The sequence below is a fragment of the Molossus molossus genome, unplaced genomic scaffold (genome assembly GCF_014108415.1).
Source record: "Molossus molossus isolate mMolMol1 unplaced genomic scaffold, mMolMol1.p scaffold_m16_p_14, whole genome shotgun sequence".
Classification (NCBI taxonomy): Eukaryota; Metazoa; Chordata; class Mammalia; order Chiroptera; family Molossidae; genus Molossus; species Molossus molossus.
Window position 1 is genome coordinate 83944621 of NW_023425349.1, and position 12267 is coordinate 83956887.

General features: G+C 56.2%; 1 pseudogene; it reads right to left on the minus strand.

Annotated features, from left to right (window-relative positions):
- Positions 1 to 7023: 7023 nt before the first annotated feature.
- Positions 7024 to 11096, minus strand: LOC118629356 (annotated as a pseudogene).
- Between the last annotated feature and the right edge of the window lie 1171 nt (positions 11097 to 12267).

Genomic DNA, 12267 nt, shown 5'->3' on the forward strand with positions numbered 1-12267 from the left:
CTCAAACACGGCGGAGTCTGTGATGTACGGTAATCACAAAAACAAAGTTTATTTGCTGCTAAAAAAAAAAAAAAAAAAGATAAAATGGGGCCCAAAATAAGAAAATATTTTTTAAAATATTTTGAAGTGAATGGCTTTAGTTATTGTTAACCATTGTTGGCCTATGCTAGTTTGGAGAATGGGGGTACGGTGTTGAAAGGCAAAATGCCTCCATTTTTCAAGGGGAATCAATCAGGTCAGTAGGCAGTTCCGTTTTTTAAGCTGCCTTTTAAACAGAACTGTGAGGAATAAGAAGTAGTTGGTATAAGCATATTAAAGTTTTTGTTTTTGTTTTTTTTCTTTTATTGATTTTTTTAGAGAGGAAGTGAGAGGGAGACAGAAATAGAAACATTGGTGAGAGAACATCAACTGGCTCTCTCCTGCATGCCCCCCACTGGGGATCGGGCCCACAACCTGGGCATGTGTCCTGACCGGGAATCGAACTAGTGACCTCTTGGTGCAGGGTTGATGCTCAACCACTGAGCCACACCGGCCAGACCAGCATATTAAAGTCTTAATGCAAAAATAATTGGATGACCTTGGCTCCATTTGGTATTTACTCTCTTGGAGTGATTGTGAGGTCGACTAGCTTTGGGGGGGGCCTGAAGATGCGGTGGTTTTGACCAGACAAGCAGTTTTTCCCCGTGAGGGACTGTGGGGGTCAGGTCACACCAAACATTGGCAACTAGATCTCAGAGAAATAGAGATTTTCTATCCCTGGAAGTTCATAGACACAAAGACCGACTTCTGATGAGAAGACTGCTTTTCAGGGCGCTTTGGGTGGCCGGGGAAACGTCCCGTTTGCTGTGTTGTGCTGGGAGACACAACTAGACCCTCAACTGCCCAGGCACAAACAATTCTCAGGGCATCTTCTTCCCTTTATACTTCCAAAGGCCGTCTCCTGCACACAGTCAGTTGTGAAAATCAAATTTCTACCTGAACCGAGCTTGGTTAGCTTTTTAGTCCGTCAGAACAAGTAAATGTGTTTTCCCCATCCAGCGAATAAGCCATTTGGCGTCTTGGCCAAGAGCGCAGACGAACCTCGGGCTTCAGTGTTAACCACGCTGCGTCCTGTCTTACTGATTGCCTTTTTGCGTTGGCTGCTCGTGTTTCCAGCTAGAATCGCTATCACTGTGGCTCTTTCTAAAAATCTTTGTGTTGAACAGGCTTGTTACAGTCGTTAATCATAGAAAACGAGTGATTTGTTAAAGTCATTTCTGGGAACACAAAAGGACATAGCGACATAGTTAAACTTAGAGGGGACAGATCTGGAATCTAGGAAGTCTCTGGGTCGGAATGATGGAAAGTTCTTGCCGTGAGTCAGAGTGGACTCCTCCAACCTCCCACACGCTCAGAGTCTCCTGAGGTTCTGATGTCGAGCCCTGTCGTAGGAGAGCGTGGTGCTGTGGAATGTGGAATGGCATGTCAGATGGAGAGAGAGTCCTTTAAGAGCCTTAAATAGCTATGAAAATACACCACAACCATTCCCATTGGAATTAAAATTAGAAATGAATATTTTTAGGTGCCCTTGAAGCTTGCTGGGGACTCAGATCATCAAACGTCAGGGATGGTCCAAAGGAAGGGTGTCTGCAAACCTGGGCACCTAGCAGTGTAGACCGACCTCTGTGTTGCATGGAGAAGCCGGGCCTGAGCTGGCGGGGAGGAGGGCCCATCCTGCGCAGGCCTCCCTGGAGCCAGGAGCCTCGGGGCCAGTGCAGCGCCTCCTGGCGGCCGTTCTTCTCATCTCCTGCCCGAACTTCACCCCTTCGCCTGTCACCCACCACCTCCTTCCCTGAGCTCCTCCCCCTCTCAGGGGTGATTTCTACCTCTTTGCTGGCGCCCAGGCAAGTTGTAGAGGAGTTCCCCAGTGTTCTCACGAGACAAAGGTTCTCCTTTGGGAGCCCGGCCCCTGGCTGGGTGACTGGGGTGTCTGGGCCCTGTCGTGCCAAGAACCCCGGGAGCCCTTCCTGAGCTTGGCCGCCGCTTGTGACCAGCGAGCCTCGCGCTCCCTCGATGCTTGCTCTGAAAGGGGCCTGACTACTGCTCTTTGTGCATTTTCTAAAGTAATTCATGCATTTGGGGAAGCAGTGCTCATTGGAAGCAACTTTAAAAACCTATTTCAATTCTTCAGTATTTACCTCCCCCTCAAACTGCCCTCGTGTGGCAGCTGCTGCTGTCCCGGTGCCCCGCATGCGGGTACTCTCCGTGTCGCCACGTGGAGACACTGCAGACGTGTTCGGAAGGCTGGACGGCTCACCCGTACTGTAGGAAATTACCTCCTCCATTGCCTCGTAGAATTAACTGTCAGCAGATGTGTTCATCTGATTGTAGTACTGCCGTTTTATATTAATAATTTGCATACGCTTATCTAACCTGCACTCATGTACAGATTATTACAAGTTTTAAAATGTAACTGATGAATCAGTATTTGATCAATCGTTGTCTTGATTTTTTTAATTAAAAGGTATATTTCTAACCATATTTTATAAAGCCGAGAGAACTGGTTGGGATGAATGTTTATTTTCCTGAAGGTATTTTTAAGATAAAGCTTCATAATGGCGTGTAAACTCTGCATATCTATGTAGTTTGATACATATTGTTGCATTTGAAAAATCATGTGTGTTGTAACTGGTTTTATACAAAATGTTGAATAGAGGAAATTGTATAATTATAATCATATAATTAAAAGTATTAACCAAACAGTCTAGGTTTGTGGTGTCCACTGCTGGCCATTCCGAGTGTGGGGGGAGGAGCTGGAACATGGTGCCCTGGGCCCGGCATGTCCGCTTCCCAGGCCGTGGTGGCAGCCGGGTGTGCGGTCCGGCTCCGGGGGCCGGAAGGCCCAGGTCAGTGGCGTCTTCGATGCCTCTCCCCTTGGTCCTTCTCTGTGCTCTCCAGTCCCTGGTGTTCCTGTCTGGGTTCATCTCCTTGTCTTCTGACCCAGTCAGATTGATGAGGGCCCATCCTAACAGCCTCATTTTAACATCATCACCTTTTAAAGGCCTTGTCTCCCAATACAGTTATATTCTGAGGGATTAGGGATTAGGTTTTCAGTTTAAGAATCAGGGGGAGCCCTGGCCGGTTTGGCTCAGCAGTTAGAGCATTGGCCCGTGGACCCATGAGACCTGGGCTCAATTTCGGCCAACGGCACGTACCTCGGTTGCGGTTCGTCCCCGGCCCTGGTCGAGGTCGCGCAGGAGGCAACCAGGCAATGTGTCTCTCGCATCAATGTTTCTCTTCCTCCCTCCCTCCCTCCTAATCTGTCTAAAGATAAATGGAAAAATATCCTCGGGTGAGGATAGAAAAAAAAAAGAATCTGGGGGATACAGTTCAGTCCCAACAGCTTCCGCGGGATAAGACAGCAGGTGGGGCTCCTGTGAGGAGTCCTGCACGACCTGCCACCAGCTCCAGGATGCCAGGTTTCACTTCCTGGGAACTGAGCCGCTCCCGTCAGGTGCTCAGAGTCTTACAGGTCAGAGACGGCCCTCGTTGTGCCTGCAAGGCCCGGGCTTGAGCTCCACCTCCCGATGGTCTAACCAGGGACGTCATTTAGGGCAGCGGTTCTCAACCTGTGGCTCACGTCCCCTTCAGGGGTCGAACGACCCTTTCACAGGGGTCGCCTAAGACATCACAGTAGCAAAATTAGTTATGAAGTAGCAATGAAAATAATCTGATGGTTGGGGGTCACCACAGCATGAGGAGCTGTATTAAAGGGTGGCGGCATTAGGGAGGGTGAGAACCCCTGTTTTAGGGGCTGTTTACCTGCCTCCCCTCTCCACCCTCTCTTGCAGGGCAGAGCCCTAAAGACCTAATGCCCCGCCCGGCAGAGAGGTGGTGTCTGAGGAGCTTCTGAAGGGGGTGCTGTCCAGCTCCCTGGGAGCTTGGCTTTGACTCGTGCTGGGATTGTCTTCAAAGCACACCCCCAAGGGCCTGGCTTCTCACCATTATTCCAAAGTCCTGCCACCAGAATGGGACTTGCGGGCCCTGCCCTCTGTTGACAGCTACAGCGTCCACCTGCTCTTCCATGGGTCACCATGAGGACAGTGCGGGCATGTGCCCTCCTGGTGACCCCGGAGCTTGCTGTGAGGGGCGGGCGTGGCGAAGGCTGAGGCCTCCCGGCTGCGGATGAAGCCACGAGGTGTGCCCTCCGGGACCAGCCGGGTCTCCCAGGGCCGTGCAGTGGGTGACGAGCCTCAGAGACCCCTGGCCCTGGAGGAACTTGCTTTCCTGTGTTGTTGACCACACTGCCCAGAGCCCACCTACCACATGGACAGTCTGCTAATGCTAAGCCCCTCATATTCCATTTAAGTAAAATGGGAATAAAAAGAATTCTCACCTTACCAGTCAGGCATGACAATTAGATAATACAGGCAACATCCTCAGAACGGTGTCTGGCACATAGCTTTCAATAAGTTAACTTTTCTCTACATTTAAGATTATTTTTTCTAATTGATTAAGGAAAGACTGATGTTGGTCCCTCAGTATCTGATATTTTTGGTACCTGCGGTACAATTTGGTGTGTACTGAAAGAGATAAACTATTTTGACTTGAAGGGAGACATTCACACATGAAGGTGAGTCCCGAGGGGCTTGTTGAGAGCCGGGCAGGGGCCCGCTGATGGACAAGGCCCCCCGAGCCCCCCGCTCACTGAGAGCAGGTTGAGGTGGGAAGAGCCGCCAGTGGCGTGAAATCTAGAACAGGCTCCGCCCCTTGTTCTGTGGCCGTGGCTGCCTCCTGGCCTCACTGTTCATCTGTGAAATGGGACTAGTAAACGCATAGTGTTTGGATTAAATGAGATCAAAGTCGTGAGTGCCTTAGCTCAAGTCGGTGCCAACCTGGGGCGTAACCCCAGGGCTGCGTGCTTCTCCTCAGCCCGTGGGTCCAAGTGCAGCGGTGGGTGCGTGGGAGACGGCGTGGTAGGAGGGAGCCACGTGCTCGCGGCCTGCTCCGCAGTAGGAGCCACGTGGGTGCTCGCGCTTCGCGCTGTTGTGACTGCAGGGACGTTCTCCCCACGAGCCCCTCCTGGGTGATGCTGGTCATTCCCTTGGGAGAAATTCTTACAGAAGGTATTTCTAGGTCAAGAATATGCAAAATTCAAAGTTTTGATGTTCACCACATCACAAAGTAGCTTGTGGTCATCGTTTAGAGCACTACTCTGGACCCAGACTTGGAGCTAGGATGACAATCCTAATAAGGTCGTGTGAGGAGTAAATGAGTGAATATTTGTTAGTTACTTAGGACAAGTGCCTGGCACATTCCTAAGAGCCATGTATATTGTTTAATTAAAAAGTAAAAATGTTGCCTTAATGCTCTCCAGGACTGTGACCATGCCCTGCCCCCCGTGCCCCCGCCCGCAGCAGCCGTCCCTGCGGAGCCGGTTAATCACGAGCGGGGCGGCTGCCTGCCCTGTGGCCCTGACTCTGAGCCGCCCATTATTCACATTGGGGCCTTTGTCTTTTAAGTGGTTGTCACAGAAAGTCCCTGTGGGACCCACCACTTTCCCAGCTCCTCACTGGCCACGTGGGAGTGGACGTCCTCCACGCCACCCCCTCCCAGCACACCAGGCCACGTCACCTCATCTCTGACTGTCTACTCTCTTCGCCAGCAAGTCTGCGTGGCTCTGACCTGCTTCTGGATGACAAGTGCCCCCTCCACACAGAAATGTCCAGGTAAGGTGGCCTCCCGCCAGCCAGAGCAGACTGGCGTGGGCCTGTGACCCCCAGGGCACTGGCCTTGGCCCCTCAGATTCTTATAAAATATTTCTGTAGGTGGGAATAGGCCTTCGTGGGGGAAGAACGGGTGTGGGTGGGGGTTTTGTGCTCTGTTGTACTAGGAGAAAGACAGTGGTTCTCAGCACGCGCGTGCTTCTCTGAGGAACACAGATGGCTTTCGGGCGGACGCTTCTCCCGGGCAGGGCTGTGTACAGAACGCAGCCCAGCCCCCCTGCCCAGTGCCAGCCACGTATCCAGCCGTGGGCCAGCCCTACCCCCCCCCCACATGTCCAGCACAGCCTACTGGGCAGCGCCGTGGGAGCCAGAGCAGGGACCCCGCCGAGGCACCTTGTTCTCCCGCCCTCTGTGCTCTGGCCCAGCCCCAAGCAGGCAGAGGAAGGGGCCGGTAGGGAAGGTGTCGCTTACCGAGGGGCAGCTGTAGAGCTCACCCCTGGGGATGGGGCTGAGTTTTCTAAGGCTGGAGGTCCCCTGAGATGGCAGGTCCCGTCTTGGGTGGGTGAGCAAGCTGCCTTCCTGCCGAGCCCTGGCCATCCCCGCGGTGCAGCAGCCACAGAGAGGTCGTCAGGCCTGCTGTCTCCGCCCGAGCGGGACAGAGTGGGCGACCGAGTGCACTAGGGGCGGGCACGCGGGCCTGAGGCAGCAGAGCTGGGCAGGGGGGCAGGGGCACTGGTGGCCACCCCCGACCACTCGCACTCGGAGTGATCCTACTGTGGCCAACCCGTGTGTGCCTTGCCCCTTAACCGAGGGCTCACCGCAGGCACCTCGGGGCTTCTCTCCAGCCAGCCTGTGGGACTCCCAGCAGCACCAGAGCTGGGAGTGCACCTGCCCGCCTCCTCCCTTTGCAGCGGTGGTTGGCCGTCACGGGCTGTAAACTCTCTAGACCGGCTCTTAATCTGGCTCGGGCTCCGCAGGGACTAGACCTCCAGGGAGGGTCTGTCCTGGGCACAGCGCTCACCAGCGACGTTCTCTCCAGGAGCAAGTTAAACCCGCTTCCCAGCCCCTCGGCCAGAGTTTCCGCCTCGTTCTTGCACTTGGTATTGAGACGTCAGCCCAGGGCCAGAGCCGGGCCTTCCTTAGGGACCTGGGGATGGCTGGCGGGGAGGGGCCCGCGGGCACCTCTCTGGCAGTAGTTGAGTCCCAAGTCCCAGTAGACAGTGTTTCTTTTTCTTTCTTTCTTTTTTGGCTTTCTTTAAGCAATTTCGATCACAAACTGGGGGTAAATAGGTCCAGCGGGTTCCTGGAGGGTGGCTGACTAGGCCACGCTCCTGAAGTAGCGATGGGGGAGGTGGGCGGTTTCGTTGAAATAGGATGTGATCCTCCCTGATCCCTCCTGATCCCGTTGGCAAGTCCTCCCACAGAACGCTTTCCGCCTCCTTCTCCAGGATGCTCTGCGCTGTGCGCCAACTGAACCGGACCAACGGGAAAGCCAGACACGGGCTCCACATGCCTCCTCAACCATGCTTTCGTCTTGGGGTCATTGGGGTGGCCTGAGCCATAATCAGTGTCGAGGTCCTGTAGTTCTTCCACAAGCTGCCAGTTCTTCACGGCCTGGTCTCGGGCCCCTTGGCACAGGGGCTGGCACGGATGCTGGCGGCGCTGACCACAGGGTAGAGGGCATGTGCCTTGGCCTTGACTGTCACCTCAGCCGTTCCTGGTATGTCTCTGGTAGCCCCACAGTGTCCACAAATACCTGAGCAACTTTCACACCCTGGTCCGATGCTGCTCCAGCCCAACAGCGGTATCATGGGACAGAGTTCAGGTTGTATTTGACCGCCCGAGCGTGCTGGTAGAGATGAGGTTTGGAGACAGCGCGTCCAGTGCCCAGCCCACAAAGTCCCCATCCTCCTCCATTTTCGCAAAGAGTCTGCCACTTTCAGGGCCTCCAGATCTGCCGGGCACGACAGGGGACAGTAACACATGGCGTAGACCACGGGGCCCAGCACGGGCCCCGGCCTGCGTCATCGACACCCAGGATGCACGGCTCCTTGCGGCGCGCTGCGGGCACAGGCGAGTTCAGGCGACAGCGGCCCGCGTTGTCTCTCTCCAGCTCTCTGAGATCCGTGCCAACTTGGCTGCCACCACCAGCTGCAGGAACGAGGTCTGCAGGTGCAGTCTCCGCGCACGTTTTCCGTGGGCCCCAGTAGTTGGTCGACAGAGTTTCTTGAACTTCCTTACGTTAGGGGCCCTGTGACTATCAGATGGAGGCGGAAGTCCCTCCATCTGCCCAGAAAAGTTCATGCAACATTTGTGAAGAGTCATAAACGGGCCTCTGTGGTCTCACTGCCTGTGAACCACCCAACTCCACGGGTGTTCTTCCTGCGGGTGCAGCGGGAAGGGTGCCCGTGGAGGTCTAGTCGCCAGGCATCCCAAGACTCCTCCAGGACTTCTCGGGAACCTGGGTGAGAATCCCTGAGCAGCCTGTCAGCCCTCTGGGTCGAGATGGGACCAGGGGGAGGTTCCCACTGCCTTCCCCGGGCCCTGGGGCCCTGCACTTCTCCTCCCGTCTGCCCACCTTCCCCCCTTACTGCAAACCTCCCCGGGGTCCCTCATTCCCACTCTCTTCCCTTCACCTCCAGCACAGGCCAGTCCTGACCATTTTGCATTGCTGAGCATTTGGACGTCACCTCAGACGCTGGGTTCCCCCTCCCCCATGTTCTAATGCTGCCAGTGACTCCTGGGAGGGCGGGGGTCCCCTGGGGCTGGACCGTGCGCGCCTCTGCGCAGGTGTCCTCAGTGCTTCTGACAGGGCACTGTTCAGGAAATCGTTTTCTGACCGGTGTCTTGAGAACTCTCCAAGCACCCCGGGGACAGATGTGTCTCACATGACAGGTGCTTCCCAGCTCCCGATCTGTGCTCCCAAGTAAACCCTCTGAAGTCGCTGCTGTTTTGCAAAGAAAGTGCTGAGAAGGCGGTTGGCTCTGCTCCACTGGCCCGATGCGCTCTCCCCACACGGGCTGCTCTGCCCCAGGACAGCCCTGATGGGCTCGGAAACCGTGGTGGTTTGGCTGGGCCAGTCCTGCTGCCTGAGTCCTGGGACTGTGGCCTAGGACAAGGGCCTTGGGGAGGTGTCAGGAGAGCTCCGTGCGGGCGACTGGGAACCGAATCTTGTCTCTGTGGCCTCTCGCCATCTCCACCTGTGCAGGAGACCTGACCGCTCTCCAAGGGCACGGCTCATCCCGCCACGCGTGGGCACACTCCCTCCGACTACCACGGCCCACGGCCAGCGCTGCGGGGTTGCTGTGGCGCACAGCACGTCCTCAGGGTGGTTCCGCTGGTCCCTGCAGGACACGTGTCCAAGGGCTGGTCGCTGACCTGGAAATGGCAGGAGTGTGGAGAGAGCTCTGGGCAGGGGGACGGGATCGTCTTCCTGCTTCATCCCCTCCTCCCTTCGCTGCCCAAACACTAGCTCGGAGCAAGGGAGACCGTCCTGGGCAGAGACGAGACAATTACAACACAGCGCACAGCAGCCCCGGGAGAAGTGCTGGTTTCGTGGTCACCAGGTTCTGCAGTGAGGGCGCAGGGGGTCCTTCAGGCTGAAAAGGCCTCCAGGTACAGGGCAGGGGTGCCCCCAGGGGTGCAGGGGCTCCTTTCAGAGAGAGGTGGGCACCACCACCGTGGGCAGCCTTCTGGGGACATTGGTTTCTCGACTTAGGTGGTGGTTATAAAGTTTTGCACTTGCATCTGTGTTATATTTTACAATAAAGAGTTGTTTTAAGTACCTGCTTCTTTCCTTCCTCATTCTCTTTACCACATAAAGGCAGGCCCCTCTGGGACACAGCCAGGCAGAGCCTCCCCCGCTGGGCCCCTTGTGGGCAGTGGTGCCAACTGCCCGAGGGCAGCCTTCTGGCCGCTGTCTGGGGCAGGGGGCCAGCCCGGGGTGGCTGAGGGGAGACAGCCAAGGACAGTGGGACGCTTCCTGCAGGTGAGACTGCTTCTCCAGCCAGTGGTGCTGCGCTGACCAGCTCTCTGGAATGGCCAAGAGGGCAGGTCCTGCTTTATCCTGAGCATTGGCCTTTCCCATCTCTGAGACCCAGACCAGGTCCAGCGGCTCCAGGACCTGCCGACACTACATGGTGGGGTTTCAGATGAAAAGCAATGCTTTCGCCCCGAAACACCTACGCAAGGGTGGCCTGGACGAGCCAGGGAACAGAGAGGAAGGAGGACCGGACCAGTGGCCAGCACTAGACAGGGGGTGCCTGTGCCGGCTTCTCGCTCCGAGGGGCCTGCCCTGCAGGGATGAAGACTGGAAGTGCTTATGACCGCCAGCAGGCTGAGGCGGCCCTGGCCGGACCTTCAGACCACCCAGTGCGTGTTTCAGCCTTCCTGAGGCTGTCCCAGCCGGAGCAGCTTCTGGAGCGAGTCCACCCCTCCCCAGACCTCGTCACATACGCAGGGGTGACAGCTGACAGGGCCCCTGCCTAGGGGCCCTCCCTGCTGCGGGTTCTGGGACAGCCCTGCGGCCTGGTGCAGCGTGGCCGCCTGGCTGGGAAGGGACCGCCAGGCACACCTGCCCAGGAATTCAGACACGCTTGACTTCTACTCCCAAGTCTGTCAGGCTCACCCGAGTTTTCTTTTGTGGGGTTCATCTGCCTTGTACAGAGTCCCCAGCCCGAAACATGCCCTGCCCGAGACGGCACTTCTGCACACCAGCCCTCCGAGGGGCCAGGCAGGGAACTGATCGGGAAGGCCTTTCTTGAGTTCAGGTCCCAGTACATAATCCTCCTGCCCGCCCCCCCCCCCCCCCATTTTCCCTATAGCGCGATAGGGCTTTCCCGCCCTTTGCTTCCAACTGTCCTCCTGGGCAGGGGCAGCCTCTGCCTCACCCCATGCAGGTAGCGCAGAGTGCAGGCTCAGCTAGCAGCCCGCAAGCCGTGTCCAGCACTGCCGGGGGGACCCAGGCCGCTCCAGGGCTCGGGCTCTGCACTCCGGGGGGACCCAGGCCGCTCCAGGGCTCGGGCTCTGCACTGCCGGGGGGACCCAGGCCGCTCCAGGGCTCGGGGCTCTGCACTGCCGGGGGGGACCCAGGCCGCTCCAGGGCTCGGGCTCTGCACTGCCGGGGGGACCCAGGCCGCTCCAGGGCTCGGGCTCTGCACTGCCGGGGGTACCCAGGCCACTCCAGGGCTTGGGGCTCTGCACTGCCGGGGGGACCGCAGTGTCTGCAAGCAGCACTGACCGAGCGCTGGGCCCTGCGAGTGTTCCACTCCAGAGGGGATTTTCTTGAACGGATCTGTTTTCATCTTCAAAGCAAAGGAAAAATGACTCAATGTGACAGCCTCCCAAGGCTTCTTCTCCGGGGAGAGGGAATAAGAGTCAGTGTACCTCCATACTTGGTATTAATGACAAGGGAACAGAAGATGCTGTCCCCACAGTGAAGATGCTTGGCTGCCTGTCACATGGTACAATTCAGCTCTGAGTTTTCAATGAAACAGGACTTTCACTGGGGCTTTTTCTCACATTCTCTCTTGACCTTAGTGTGACCAAACAATTCAATTTTCTAACACAGGAGGGAAGACCAACCTTTATTTACACTGGTTCAAGTTCAGAGCCATCCCAGACAGCAGAGCAACGCAGGACACAGCACGGCTCCTGGGGCCAGGCTTCAGCTGACACATGCATGTCGATGCGTGACAACAGGCACACGTCCCCGTGTTTCTTCAGCCCCGTGGGGAGACATCCCCCCCGCTTCCAGCAGGGTTCCAGCCGCCTCTGCCCCAGCTGCAGGAAACCTCCCAGGGACTTGGGGAGCTACTGACCCCGAGGCGGCCCTAACCCCGAACATCACCCAGGACAGGAACCCGAGGACTGACTGAGGAAACACCACCAGCTGTCACCAGCCCCAGGCCAAGCAGAGGGCGTGCGCAGCCGCCGAGGACACTTGTCTCGAAGGGGAAACAGACATGGTGTTAAGTTGCAACGCTTTCATCTTTGCATTTGATTGCTGGGTTAAATAACATTATTTTTAAAATCATATACTTAATACTCATCCTAAAACCACCCAAACACTCAATATGCACATTTAGGCTGAACATGGTGTGCGACTGCACACACAAACCACGAGGTAGTTAAATCGCCAAATCAAACTCCTAATTCTGTCCCGGTGGTGACCAGTGACTGCACAATAGCTGTTTACAATGATTCGGTAAATGCAAACCGGATCTCAGAAACCCCAGCAGAGGAACAGTCACAGTAGTACACAGGATCGGGTCCAACGTCTTGGTCTCTGCACACCAGGTGGGACTGTCCGCTCCGCGATCCAGTTATTTCCTCTGGGCCGCAAGGGCACCGCCTTCCAGCGGCTACACAGCTTGCTCAGTAGACTCGAAATTCTATTTACAATCTCTATGCACACCGTTTAAACATTCTTTTTAAGCTTCATTTGTAAATGCTTAGATTAAAAAAATAATCCCCATTCTCCACCTTCGTGGGAAAGAGCCAGACTAACCCTGACGCAAGGGCAGCCCCCGGCCCCGCCCCGCCCCGCCCGCCCGGCCAGGAA